The following is a 15,446-nucleotide window of genomic DNA, read 5'->3' on the forward strand; positions in this document are numbered from 1 at the left end:
GCGGGCGGGCGGGGGGGAGCGGCGCCCGCGGCCGTTAGGGCGCCGCGGGCGGCCGTTAGGACGGCCGTTAGGGCGCCGCTCGCCGTTCGCCGGCGCCCGACCCGCTCCTGGCCACCGGTTGAGAAACTTGGCGGCGAGGGGCCGTCCTCGGCCAGCTCCCGGGCGGCGGCGTCCGCCACGGCCCTTGGCGGAGGGCGCCTCGCCTCGCCTCGCCCGCCGCCGCGCGTCTGCTGCCGAGGGCGCCGGGGCCTCGTCCCGCCCTCCCCCGGCCTGCGGGACGGGCAGGCGCTGGGTGCCGCGCTGCGGAGGGGAGCGAGCCGCGAGGCAGGCGGCAGCGCGCCCCGGGCAGGACGGGCCGGCTCGAGCCGCTGATGTTTAAAAATTCCCCGGCTGACACCAGCGGGGAGTCGTGCTTAAAAATTAGTGTCAGTATATAACCCGCTGTAATTAGTACTCCATAAAGATTTTAAAGGGTTAAACTGCTGCAACTGGCTGGCAGTTAGCAGCGCTGCTTGTCATTCGGAAAGCCAACTGCATTTCTGGAAGAGAAGCTGAACTGCGATAGCAAACCAGAAGTAATACTCAGCAGTGACACTGGAAAAAAATATATATATTAATCACACGTTTTTGAGGCCTAAGCACAGCCCACGCAGTAAGCAAAACCACAGCACCCTGTAACGACCCCCAACCTGCTCAAAATAGTGAAAGTATCTGTACGTACACCGTAATTCGTGGGTACGCTCCCTGCAGACAGCAACTGCTGCAAGCAGCGGGGCTTTGCGTGCCTGCGAGAACAGGCCCTCGCCTCCTGTCGCCTGCTATCGCCCGTGTGCGTGCGTCTGTCCTACAGCACACGCAAACGTCTCGCAGAGCTAACTGTGGCTAAAGAGATAAATTATACATTTCCAGGATGTGCTAAACAACACAAAACTTGGTAATACTAGTTTCTTGATTCCAGACCGCTGACGTAAGGAACAGCCAATACAGTCAGAACGGCTGGACTTCGCTGTCGCTGCAGGGACGCGCGAGCGGCCTCCGCGGGCGCGCAGAGACCAGAGCTGATGTGCCTGGCGGCAGCAGGCAGCCCTGCGCGGGGACAGGTCGTTGCACGGCTTGCATGGTATAGCTAATTGCTGTTGTCAACTAAACGTTTTATGACTGCAGTGTGACTAAATTATGAGTTTGTGTGGGTACGCTGTCTCTAGATTGCCCGAGGCAACAAAATATTTTAAACCTGTCCCTGTTAAAGTCAGGTGTAGAAGCGATATACTGGTACAAGGATCTGAAATTTTAGCCAGGAAAATTTATTTCCAAATAAATGCGTTTGTACTAAAATGCAGACCAACTTCCCTCTGACAGCCTGGCGAGTAAATCTCGTCTCTGTAATCAAAATCCAGGTGTACTTTAACCACAGCGCCATCTGTGGGTCTCCTTTGTTTCTGCATCCCTGGCCTGCAGGGGACTGAGGAGAAGTGGGCCCAGTAGCCAGTTAAAATTTATTTAAAATATGTCCACCTAGGAAATATGTACGTGGGAGAATGTAGGATATCATAGATGTATTCTGCTTTTATCATATATCCAATAAAATATTAAAATTTGAGTAGCACTATAGGTATGATTTAAATATAGGGGAATACGCTATTTCTGTCTTTCTCCGTAGACAGGACTATCTGCAGAATCTGTACATGAAGTAGATGGGGAGCTCATGGCAAGCTTCTGTGGGGAAGGGGGAAGAGGACCAGCACTTTGGTTAAAAGTAAGTGGTGCATTTTTTTATCATATGTCTATGAAAAATGTCATCTGGATGCAATCTCCAGATACATATTACATTTAAACATACTCAGCAGATTTCAGATTTGTCATTTAGGATCTGTTACAATTTAAAATATATAAAGCAACAAGGCGTGCTACGGATAATCAACTGTCACTGTTATTCTAGCTCTCTGACAGCTAGGACCACAAGAATAGAGCAAACACCAAGCTAAAACAAAGTCTAACCTGTCCAATTATTTAAGGCTATAATGGCTGGAAGCTACCAAACTCAGGCTCTGGAAGAACCGTCAGGAGCTCTTCTTATTGGAAAAGATATTCTACCAAGAAACTGTGCCATAGGCACTAAAATGTTTACTAGTCTTAGAACTGATAGTGATAAGAAAAATGGGAATTACCTTCTCAAGGAGCAGAGTTTTAAATGGCTTAATGACATTTTCCAAATACCATTATAATGTTCCTATCTTTTTCTGAAATCTAATCTTCACTAATTTTTGTGATTAATTTTAACAGAGGGAACCTTAACTGAGAGCATTTTGCAGAGCAATATTTTTCTAATTTTTCTTTTGTGGAGCATCTGCTGTTGCTGTGCTGTCATCTTCGTTATGTTTTTCATTGTCTATGTGCCATAATGTAATTAGTTAGTTCAACATCATCTGTGCTATTAGATGAGATGTTTCTATGGTAAGTTAACGTAGTTCTGAGTAATTGGTAGATTTCAGCAGTAGGCATGAATGTATCCATCAACTTTAGGTGAATTTTAGTCCACAAGATTTAAATTCACTTGGCATACTTTATCCTCGAAGACTGCTAATTTTGGCTGAATGGATAAAAAACACAATGCAGAAAAAATCTGGCTGCTTATATCATGGTACTGTTGGAATCAGGGACAGGAAAGCATAAAATTGCTGGTTTAGTAGAAAGTTGCAATCTGAATGTCTGGAAAACGTTACAGCTTGTGATCCAAATCATTCTTAAACGTTGACATGCTGCTAAGACAGCTGATAGTCCAGGATTCACCGGAGTTCTCTCTCCATTCATGAAAGGAACCTTGGTTCTCTCCTTAAATATTGCATTCCTATGGGATCTCAACTGTCTTTTCCTTTCTCATTTGAAATGTTGAGGCTGCCACTTTGTTGTGAGAGCTTCCATGTTGCACTTTGCTAGTCTGTGTCTTCCAAACTCTACCTTTTGAACAAGCATTTCAACTTTTAAAACAAACCTTCTAACCCCCAGTCTCTTTGGAAGCAGTGATGGAAAATCAACAGCTACTTGTTATTTTAAAGTAATACACCCTTTTACTAGCATAAGATCTTCTGTTTTAGGATATTAAACAAATTTAAAATGTGACTGATTAAGTATTTAAGTGGGATATCTAATGATATGGGAGAATGCGCATCCTGATGGAAGTTGTGAAGAATTCTGGACGGCTTGACTCTCAGCGTTCTTCTTCAAACAGCAGACTGTACTTTTCACCCCAAACAGCAAGATAACTCACTTTTAGAAAAATATGTATAAATTTTGATTTGCTGGTAAACACATGAGTAATATTATTTACAAGAATCCAGTTCCATGGAAGGTAATTAGTAAGGACAGTTCATTTAGGTAAGAGTTGGTAAGGCCCTTTTATCATCACTGTATCAATAACTTAGTACAGGGGACAAGTAATATAAATGTCAATAATTATAGATACGTATTTATATTAACAATGGAGTCCACTTAAGGAAGAGCTAAAGCTATATTTGTCATGACCTCATAGAGCTAAAATTTCTATTGAAAGGATTGATATATTACCATTAGCCACGCATAGCAGACAGTCTCAAAAGTGAGTTTGGTGACTAAAGTCAAAGACAGCAGAGTTTGAAATTACATGTAATTTACGTTTTAAATTAAAAGTCTCTAAAGGCCACTAGAATATGCATATTTAATAAAAAAATCAATGTATTAAAACAATCTTGCAACTAGAAATGCTATATGGATTTTGAAAGAGAGATTTAAATTCTGCAGAATCTAGTAAAACAAGGCACTTTTTAAGCACATTAGCGAAAGCTATTTTGATATTCTTAAAAATATACTGACAATTGATTATTGTGATCATATATATCTGTAGTGATATTTTGTCACAAACATAATAAACATGTAGACTATTTTTACAATTCAGATGTCACCACCTTTAAAAAGAAAAAAATCCTTAATTTTGAACATACTTAAAAATATAAATTTATTTGGAACCTACCTTTCAAAGTAGAAAAATATGTTCTTTTCTTTACAGATACTTTTATAGAACTTAGATTAAATGTTGCCTTTTTCACCAGTCACCGTAATAAATGGTCATATTAGAGGACAGGACAGCACAATTCTGTCCTGTGTAAAGACCCCAAATATACATAAAAGTAGCCTATGTACTACTTTATATTTACAGAACAAAAAAGATCAATCAGTTGGAGATTAAAAAAAAAAAAACTAATTCAATTGACCAAAATGCCCTTACCTAATGCAGAAGTACACATTTATAATGCCATCATTTATGCTTCTGAACATAAATCATACTTTATAACAATATGTTTTTGTAAAATCACTGCCACTTCTTTTCAGTCAGAATTCACTTAAAAAAAATTCAGCAGAGAAAGTAAACTTGTCTTTTTTTCCCTCTGAGATAAGAAATCACTGAAACATATTAAATATTTTCTACTCAGAGCTGACCATTTTTTTCTTGTAGCCATTTTTTAAAATTTCATTTGTCATAGGAACATTTTTGGAACAAAACAGCTGCACTTTGGTATGATTTCTGAAAACAGTCCTATGCAGAAGTTTGTAAAAGCAATGTTCTGGAATAATTTGTTACAATGAAAAATGAAAAATGAACTCTAGCCTTTATTAACTATTTAATTAATAACTAAGTAAGTTTAAATGTGCAGAATGGTGTCCACACATAATGCATTTAGAATTGCATTTAAAGTCTTTTCAAAGCCTGTGTCCAGCAGCAAATCCTATGTCATGAGAATATCTGCATGTTATCAGTGCAGCCAGGAAATGAGTAACTCTATACTCTTACTATAACTCATTGCCATGGAGGAGTACACATGATATCCATGTGAAGTTCCGATAAATTCTGAGTGATGCTGTAATTCACAGCGAGAGTCCATTACTGATTTCTTTACCACCTATGTTGCACCTATGTGCCTATGGAGGCACATGTGCTTCGTTGGCTTGAGCCATTTTCTCCATAAGTCTTCGAGTGAAGTCCACATCCTGGCATTGCAAAGGATTTTGTTGTTACATTACCTATGGGAAGGAGTAGTTTTAGCTAATATATCTAGATGTTTGTGGTGATCGCTTCTGATACAAATTTTGACATTATCCATTGTTTCAAAAAGTTGAGAGAAAGTAAGATGTGGAATAAGAACATACACAGTAAAGGGATTTCCTACTGAAATTGTCCCTTTCTTTTAAAGGCTAGCAGAACAGTATGAGAAAATGGAGGGTTACAAAAATAAAGAGGAAGAACAGTCTGGCTACTTGTGTCTGGCAGAAATGCCTCTATCATATTTGATTTAAAATTTACATAGATGCCAGTGGTTATGACACAACTGTCACTCTAAGTTCAGTTAACTGGACATGAAACAATAATGACAAACAATCAGAATGACAGTTCCCCTTCTATTCTGCAGTTAGGTTCATCATATCTCAATTTTGCAACATTCCTTCTGTTCACTCTGATAGACAAATGTGCTTCTGTTATAATGATTTCTCTGTTTGACTCGTCACAGCCTTGTTTTCACAGGAAGGGTTGTGCAAGTTTCTAAGCTTTCTGTTCAGTGTTTTAGTTCTACCATTTACCAAAGCAAGGATTTCTTAGTAACAATTTTTAACATTAACTCTCTAATAGTTACTTCACTGATGTAATTCATTTTTTAAACATGTTTTCTTGCATAAGAATATTACATTATTTCTAATATAAAAATATAGCCCTCTACTTTTCTTAAATTGTTTTTCAGTGGAGTGACTACTATACTCCATGACAATAACTCTTTTTATCATTCTACTATAATTCAGTAGCTTTTGTTGTCTTATAAACAATCTTACAATTAAGAGCTAATGTTAATGGAATAGATTGTTGTCATAGGATAATGGTTTCCTGCTGCTAGATAAATGCTGTGGCAGTGCTAGGACATTTATTGAAAGTAATAGCAAAGACAAAGCTAAGAGATTTATTTTTAAAGCAGGTGCCATGGATCCAGTGACACCATTCTGTTACAATTGTTTTATTTCTATTATACTAAAAGACTGATGAAGATGGCATCGTTTTGCCTGATGTATGCTCACGCAGCAAAGAGACTGGCTCATTCTGCTGTTACAGGATAAGCTGCATTGCACTTGGCTCATGGAACAGATTTATTGTTTGGCTCATCCAATCAGAAAAGAGTTTATCCATTAACTACAGCTTTAAAATATGTTGTATTTCTATGAATAAGACTGAGCTCAATGCTTTCTTTTACACAAGTGGTTGGGCAGAGTTTATCGAACAGGAGGAAAATGAGGCCCTACAATGCCTGTTCCCCTCCTCCATCTAGATGCCCCTCTTTCCTCTGTGCCACAGGGATGGTGCGCTGGGGAGGGTGTAACTGTCCATAGCATATTCCCCTCCTCCCAAATGCTACAGATACCCCTGTGTGAGTTCCTTCAATAGTTCTGTGTCTCCCTCATCGTTTTTCATGAGAGGATGTTGCCTCAGCATTAGCAGAACAGAAATGGCAGCACCGTTCTTACCAGAATTTCTGTTCAGGGGAGGGGGGAAAGGTTTTGACTAGTTTACTATTTCCTCTGTCCTTGAGTTGACAGAATCTTGAAGTTTTGGAAAATATGCCCTCTTCCTTTTCCATGACTTTTAAAACTGCTCAGTCCTGAACTCTCCAACAGAGAACTGTGAAAAACAAAGCTTGTAAAGTTTCCTAGGCATTCTTGTCTCCTCTTGTGGAATTGCAGCAAAACACCTAGATTACCCCTGGTACCCTATCTCCTACATAGTTGGAGCTGATTGTCAGGAATTGCATAGAATCCATTAAAGTCAACAAGCTCCCCTGGACAGGTACAGCCCAATTACCTGTCTTAGGCCTCAACATATCATTTGCCTTTTCTTTTGAATTGTAGAGCACCTTCAGACACTTGCCTATTCCAAGTGGCAGAGTTGTAGCTATACCAGTTTAAAGATAACCCATGTATAAGAAAAATATGATCCCTTCCCACAAATTCTGACCATTCCAAAACATGTTTAAAGTGACATTTTAAAACAGTATAATGACTTTATATGACCATGAGGTCCCCACTAAGATTTCCGTAAAAAACACACTAATTTTATTATTAAAGGCCAAGACCTTGGTATCAAACCAGCAATTCACTGTTCCAAGACTTACACTCTGTAGCAGCTCACAGCACAGCTCTGAATTAACTTCTAAGGGCAGAACTTGAAAGCAGTAAGCAACTTTAACCTGTTCTTGACCACACACCCCCCTAAAAAATAGGAGTTCAGTAAATGCATGGATTTGATTTTAACCCACGTGCAGACATTCTGAAAACTAATTAACTCTTCAGTTTTTTGAGTTTTGAAAAAATCCTCATACTAATAAACAGGCAAATGCTACAGTACTTGTGCCAAAGAACTATCAGATAAGGATGGTCATCTTACTGAGCCTATCTATTTATAAGAGGTGGGCACCAAAGAGAATATCATGGAGAAAAGTAGAAATGAGAGAGACCTGTAATCCAGACAGAATAAATCCTGGAACCTGCGAGGTCCAGGAGGTCCTCTGAAGAGCACAGGGGCTACTGAGCTCCAGCAGATACATAGTCTTCCAACGATCTCCATAGCAGCAGAGTATCAGACTTGACTTCCTAATCCTTGTGGTTTCAACTATCAGTTTCCTATCTGAAGTTTGGGATTCATAGGAAAGTTATGGGAGACAGGGAGAAGTTCCAGACCTTTAAAACACTGAAATTACTTATTCAAGTACCTTTAAGAATGTGACTGCAAGTATTGTAAAGTCCTATGATTTTATCAAAATATTTGGTGCATCTATTTAAAGTCCCAGCTCTCGAATTGGGATTTTTATAGAAATTACAGAAATTATTAAATCTGTTTTGTCAATAGGCTTGTCTATATCACACAGGACTGCACACAATCAATCAATATTTAGCTTCCATATCACATACTGCTCCCACAGAGGGCCAGAATTCCCCAAGTATTCCATATTAAAGCCAATCCCCAGCCTCTTGCAGCTCATTTGACTAAGGCAGCTATGTATATCCTGGCTTGATCAGGCCCAGATGCTTTATTTCTAGTACAGATGAGATGATTAATTATGTGGTTTTTTTCTGTTTGTCTGATAGACACTGAGGTAAGAGAGTGACAGTTGCTCAGTGCACTATTATTAAAAAGCTGCTTTTGATAGCCCTGAACAGGCCTGAGTTGTGTGCTACAACTAATCATAAAGCTGCTTACTTGAAAATGTAATGCTTGTTAATGCTGTACTGTACTTTTATAAGTAAACTCATTTTTGATTGGCTAGAGTTTAACTATAATCAGTAATTAAGGGTCAGCCATCCAGTAAACTCATTAGTTTACACCAATTACATTTGGTACATTTGTAACTAATGATTCCAAGGATCAAGCCATTTATTTCTAAGCTTTCAAAGTATAATTATTCTGTAAATCAGATAGAGTGTAAATCTCTTCCATACGTTTTGGTTGGTAATTGAAAAATAAAATGGTTTCCAAATGTATTCTCTGTCCAGTTTTTGTTCTGCAGTAGATCTCTCTAGGGACTCTTTAAAGTATATGGAAAAGGTGATGTCAACAGAAGTGTACGCTGGGCAAACTGAGACAGGATTAATTAATAGAGATGAAAGAGAAAAGCCAGCCCCTTGCAAATCATGGTCCAGGCCTCAACTTGGACATCGCACCTTAAATGACAGTTTACAATCCTGAGCATGAGTCACATAGATTGACAAGTGTTCAAAACAGAGGAGAATTAAAAATCCTTTATGTTTAATGTATAAAGACCTTTCCAATAGGCAGTCTTTAAGATGGTGTAATCTCTGGAGCATTTTGCTTTGAAGTTTAATATGTAGTTCCTCACATCCACATAACATTTTCAACACGTTAAACAAATTAGTCTCTGGTTACAGAAGTTTGTAGACATTTACAAGTTGCCGTTTAACTAAATTTAATATGTGCCAGCGAAGTTGCTCATGCACTTGTTCATTTAGAAGAATGCACTTTTGGAATGATTAATAAATAAACCAGCCTTTCCTATGCCTTCAACTTTGGTGTTTATTTGAAAGCAATCTACTTTAAAAAGACATTAATATCCCTAGAATTATTATTAGAATAATTGCTTTCACTCTTTTTGGAACACACATTTTTTCTCATTTCCCTTCAGCACAGACAGCTTTCCACTCAGATATAAACTTCCTATTATTATTCCCCACTCCCCACCCCAAAAATGAAGACTAGGAATTATACACTTTTCACTAAGGAATAATTAATTTGTCTCAAGTATTAGAACAGAGAATTGTAGAATGACTTTGAATGGTAGTCTCTGAGGAGTAGCATTGTTTGTTCTCTTCGGTCTTTAATGAGCTTTAGTAAATGGCCAGGAAAAATTACCTTCTTTCTGTAATATGAGAGAAGCGAAGAATGAAGGAAGCTATAGAATCCCTAGGAGAAAAGGGAACAGCCAAATACACACACACACACACAGCCCCCTGCACCACATTACCTCCAATAGTTAGTGTTTTCCTTTGGAACTGAGCACTAGAGCTCCATTTTTTTCCATTACAGTTAAAACATATAATATACCTAGTATTTTTGTAGGAAAGAAAATTCCTGGATGTCTCCCACATACTGACAGAGTCTGGCTTATGTTGGGGGACAACTGCCTATAGCTGAGCTCTGGAAGTCATTCTGGCTTCCTCTGCTTTGGCATTGATTTTGTCTTTTAAGATTCTTTAGTCTATTTTTGTTGTATTTCCACCTTTAAAAGCAATTTCCCTTATAGTGTCCCAGTCTGCTGCCCTGTCTTTTTAAAAGATTTCTTTCCCCTCCCACCCCATTCTTACTGTCACTGCTGTCCAGAATGGTAACTGAGGTAGCAGTAGCAGGTGCTTGCTCCAGCTAAGGATACAGACCTGTCACCATGGATAAGGCAGTATGTCCAGAAGCACCTTTTTCTTCCCTTCTCTCCAGCCTCCACAGATTTCCTCACCACCTATTCCTGTAACTTGTCAGTGGCAGTTGCCATTGCTGCTTTGGGGTGTGAGGGAAGCTGACCTGCAGCAGCCAAGTGAGAGCAGCACGGTCTGAAAGGATCTTGTGGAACAGGGGCTCTCTCCAATCCAGCCTGTTGGAGCAGTTCCAGTTTGTATGGAATAATTAGCTATTAACTGGATTGCCATGTGTGCTTGCTCTCAGAGCACAACCGAGAGCACGAAGCCTGGGTTCTGTTACTCCCTTCCAGTGAATACTTCCATATTTCGTCTTAAGTATTTATTGGAGCAGGGCCTGATAGACATGTTTCCCCCACCAAGGTGAGTGTCTCCACCACGAGGCTATGGGCAAGCTTTCTCACTCAAGGAAAGGACTCTAGGCACGGTCCTCACAGAATAGTTTCTAAACTCTTGAGTAGTGTGCTAATCCTGGGGACAAGAGATTCAAGTTCAGATCCCCTCAGGCAGAGGCCTGAATTGAATACAAGTTTCCCATATCTTGGTTAAATTGCACCAGCCAGTAGATTGAACCACAAAAGCCTGATAGAAAAAAAGGGCACAGGAGGAAGGAAGAGAGATGTGCAGAAGGCAACAGCGCTATCTGTCATTATCCTGTGAGAAAGACTTGGCGCAGGTGTCCCATTCCTAGAAAGAGGCAGAGCAAGCATGGCAAGAAGGTACAGTAAGGTGCAGTGTTACAAAACCTCAGCCTGATTGTGGCTCTGGACCATGGGAGGTGCTCTCATGGCAGACCTCAGATTGCTGGCTAGACCTCAGGGTCACAAGGGATGCAAAGGGAGATGAGGAAAAGTGGGAAGAGCTGCCTGGACCTATCCCAAATGCTTAGCGAGAAGATAAAACTAAAAAGCTGCTGCCAAAGAAAAAAAACCATTTTTCTCTATCATGGGCCCTCTCAGTGCAATTGTTAGAGAAGAATAAATGGAGAAAGATGTTTGAAGGACAGACAGGAAGCAGTGAGGATAGGACTAATAAGTGAGGAAGAATCACTGGAAAGGAGACAGAAAGAAAGAAATGTAAGAAAGCAACAGGAGGATTGGACAAAGAAAAAGGAAAAATCATGACTGACCGGATTACTTCACCTCTCACTGCCTCAATCTTCTAGCAGTAAAATAATAGCAATACAGACAAGCACAGAGCATTTCAGTGACTTTCAAGTACATAAATATTAAGGAGGCATTTAAATGTCCTGTTGATTAGGATTATGTTAAGAAAGCAGCAATATTTAAAGAATGTTCTGACAAGAATGAAGCATTGGTATCAGGAGGAAAAAAAGGAAATGGACTTAAGTGCTTCGTTTCATATGTGTAACTCACAAACCTAAGTATGAACCACACCCAAACATAAAAGATTGGACCTATTTCAGACCAGTATGAACACATGGTTTGAAGCATGCAGCCGCTCTTTCTTCAGTAACAACCTACTGTGACTCCTATAATTTATTCCTCCCAAGATTCATTTGAACATCTGCAGTATCATTATTTGAGTTTGTTATACTATTAGCTTTAAAATTTTATAAGCCATACAGTAGGATAGGTGACAAGTTGAAAAGTTAAGGAGGGTTAATTTAGAAGTTTTAAAGCAAAGCTATTTTTGAGTTATACAAGTGCAGAAAAGCATCTGAATCCAAACCTCCATGGTTACATTTAAATAACTCAGAAACTGCTGAAAGGATTTTCTTCAAACTTCACTCAAGACAAATCCCTCTGGGCTAAGACCAAGCATGAGAACTTAACTCAAAAGGTGATTGTTGTCTGAAGGGAGTTTTCTCCCCCCACCCCCCTTTTTCTTTTCTTTGCTTGTTTCGTTTTCAATGTTTTAAAGAAAATAATAGTACTGAAAAATAAGGTTCTGGGGTGTAACAGTGTCACATCCATTTTATCATTATAATAAGAAAAACACTGTTTGTGAACTACCTTTTTATTAAAACCTCTGCTTTGCTTTTGACTTTTACCAGCAATCCTCGCACCCACCTCTAACAGGCCTTCAGTACTGCTGTAACTGGGTGGCTCAGCAGAGACGTATTGAGCCATACTCAGCCCCATCGGCAGCTTCCTTGCATGCCTCAGCAGCTCAGTGCAGCTATGATACTACCCTAAATGGACAACTGAGGATTCCCCTTAACAGGAAGTCTTCAGAGAACAGACAAGCAGCAGCTCTGCAGCACTCTTTTCCTTCACTTCCCATCCCCGGTTCATGTGAGGTGAAGCATACACTATACCTGTAGGCCGACCTAAACTATGTTTTGATTTTTCACCAGCCCAGGATTTGGAAAACAGGAAGGAAGCTTAGAGTCGTGCTTCTTGCAGCTCACTGACTGAAAACTCAGTGCATCTGTGAATCTCGGTCATTCTTCCTCTTTACAGATTAGACCAAGGGACTCACCTCCTAGTTGTGTAGCTGCAGAAACTCCTGTAAAGGAAGAACCTGAACAACGAAGGTGAAAGTTTCTGTTTTCTTTCTCAAAGACCTTAAAGCTGGTCCTCTTTAGGTCCTCTTTAATAGCAGCATCGTGTGTCCTGGTCGCCTGGTTATGGCTGGACTTAAAAAAAAGAGAAAGTAGATTTTTTTTTTCTGTTCATTTCAACTCTCTCCCACATTTTGTTTTCTACAAATTGTCCCAGGGCAGAGAAGAGTCTTTCCCTCCCCCTTCTATCCAGGCTTCTTTCTGATTCTCTGGCAGCACCTCCCACAGTTACTCATTCATTTGTTTGTTTGTTTTTCCATTTGCAACTTTTGCCCCCTCCAAAGAGCTGGCTTGCCCAGCGAAATTACAGTAACTTATTTCATTTCATATGCATTCAGAAAGGCATTTGAATTGTTCCTTTTCGTTTAGAGCTGCATCCAAATTTGGAACTAGTGAAATTAAGGGGGAGAGTTCGAAATACATTTACTGGAATAATTCACCATGTTTAACCAAGTCAACTAAGACACATGGGGACACAGCTTCCCTTCTCTATCCCCTGCACACAAGCTCTGTATTAAAAGCTGCTCTGGGCAAGGCTCAGCTATTGTTTGTGGCTCTAACACAATGTGGCTAGCAAGCCGTGACAGTACAGTAATACCTAAGGATTTGTTTCACAAGACCCTGACTTTGGAAGCAAAATACATGCTTCCTGATGACTGCTAACACTGAACAGTGGGAAGTATAGCTGAAACTATCTGAAATGGACAGAGAGTGCAGCCATCAGGAATCTGAAGTCTTGGGTTTGATTCTTATTTCTTCTAACTTCTGGGACGTCCACTCTGGCAAAACAGGGAGACCTTAAAGTTCCTATCAAGATGTGGTAGCTTACAGCAGGCTCAGCAGCTTCTGGATCTCGCTGCTATACCACCCTATAGGAAAAGTCAAAGTCTGACAAACCCTGACAAAATAAAGAAAATTTTTAAAATGTATTACAATATTTAAATAATCAGAAAGCATTTCCATTCATAAATGTCCTATCTGTTCTTCACCATCAAACTTCTGCAGTATCACCTTTCAGTCAGCACTTGTCACTCAGCACTTTAAGCTGTCTCTGCTATTATCTCATTCATACAGCTTTTCCATTGCAGATCAATAGTATCTGACTAGATTTAGATTAAATCTTAATACATCGCCCACCTGGAAAACCCCAAATCCAAACATATTCCAAAGTTGCAAATACAAACAGTGCAGTTGCACGGACGATGTTTTACAAAAGTGTACCACAAAAGGAAGAGCAGCAGGAAAAAGAGGAAGGTAGAGCTATGGTCACAGGAGGCAATGCCCTTTTTCAGCTGACATTTTATATAAGAGTGAGAAGGAATGTGGCAAAGAGAAGGGAGGTCTATCCTTTCAATGCTAGTGCTGCAGCACAGGTTTTTCCATCAGGCAGAGCAAGCCAAACAGAGAAGACTCACTTAAGATGTCAAAACATGTCTTTTTGTTGGGGCCACTAAGGTAAAATAAAGGCAAGGTATGTAGAAAAAACATGAAAGTTGAGGGGTGTAAGCTTGGGTTCAAGGATGGGAATGCTGAGAAAATCTGAGGCTGCAGACACGCTCTTCTGGGAGATGACAGCACTGTCTCCAGTGCTTGTTGTTGCCTTCCAAGTACCCCACACTCTGCTGTGGCAGCAGCAGGGATCACAAACGGCCTCCTAATCTGTTTCAAGCTAAGTCAGCCAGATTCATTTCACCTGGTGACAAATATGGGTATGAGCTAACCCGGCTGGCTTTGCTTGTAGTGCATTAAGGAATGCTTGCTTGGCCTCTTCTGATGGCAGAGTCATGGGGAGGGACGAGGAGCAAGCAGCAAAGTGTGGTGTAATCTTCAGCTAGTAAATGGCAGCTAGGCACCAGCAAGGAAATTTGTTTGGCCTAGGAGAACACATGAACATAGAAGACTGGAACCAATCCAGACATGTGGAAGGATGCAAATGTCATAAGGCTGAATAGAACTCAAGGAAAAATCATCAGCGATACAGAGTTCAAGAAGAGTCAGTTAAGAGATCTCTTTATATCTCACTACTATGAGTAAGGAACACTTAATATCTTTTGTTACTGGTGCAAAGATAATCTCTGCAGAGATGTATCTACATGCTTGTGAAAAATAACAGCTACTGGTAAGTAACTAACAGGAACCACAGTATAAGAGCCATGCGGATTTTACCGTTTCTGGGCCAATAGAAAACATAATTATGCTATTTAAGCTTCTTACACTCAGGATTTGCAAACGCTAAGAAAGCAATCAAAATTTTTACCAACGTAAAAGTGAGAAAGCTGAAGAGCAACTGCATGTAAGGGATCACTGGGACGATATACAGTGCCTTTCACCAGAGGGTAATAGCTTAATACCCATGTTCCAGGTTACCATCCTTTAGGGACTTGCATCAAATGAACTGGTGCTGTTTGGAAGCATGTCAAAAACTGAGCCCACATACAGTTAATTTGTCACCCACAGTGGTTCAGTCCTCCAAGCTAGGTAGAACATAGGAAGTTTGCTCTGCTCCAGCTACTGCAATAACAGTTCAAAGAGAGGGGCTGCAGTTCTAAAATCTTTGCAGCTACTTTTATATCTATCTTCTAATTTATCATGAGGCTTTTAATATCTGACTCAGCAGGCCTTATGTTGTTTAATTCTCCACCATCTATCTCCTTTTTTGGGGTACCCATCATTCCTATTTCTGCAAAGTTTAACTTAAACCAGTAGTGCTCTGTTCATGTTACTGGCACTTTGCATTGCAAATATTAAGGAGTAAAATTTGCAATCCAAGTTATTCACAGAACATTCTTATACAGAGCATAATTTGCCAACAGCTAAATTAATCTTGCTTCACAATGTGAGGCTGTGTACATGAGGTTTCTGATACAAAGGGCTTCAGTGAAATCAATGGTATAGGCATCATATTAACTCAGACTCAGATTTTCAG

At 40.1% G+C, this 15,446-nt stretch overlaps 1 long non-coding RNA gene across 2 annotated transcripts; it reads left to right on the top strand.

Annotated features, from left to right (window-relative positions):
• The first annotated feature begins 422 nt into the window (after positions 1-422).
• LOC112993104 (uncharacterized) lies at positions 423-8,550 on the top strand. Of its 2 annotated transcripts, XR_010390220.1 has the most exons (3): positions 423-1,120; positions 1,661-1,756; positions 3,096-8,550. It is a non-coding gene; the product is annotated as an uncharacterized LOC112993104 (long non-coding RNA). The 2 variants fall into 2 exon arrangements; XR_003261655.2 differs by having other exon boundaries at positions 1,661-8,550.
• Positions 8,551-15,446: the final 6,896 nt, after the last annotated feature.

The sequence above is a fragment of the Dromaius novaehollandiae genome, chromosome 8, assembly GCF_036370855.1.
Source record: "Dromaius novaehollandiae isolate bDroNov1 chromosome 8, bDroNov1.hap1, whole genome shotgun sequence".
In the NCBI taxonomy this organism is placed as follows: Eukaryota; Metazoa; Chordata; class Aves; order Casuariiformes; family Dromaiidae; genus Dromaius; species Dromaius novaehollandiae.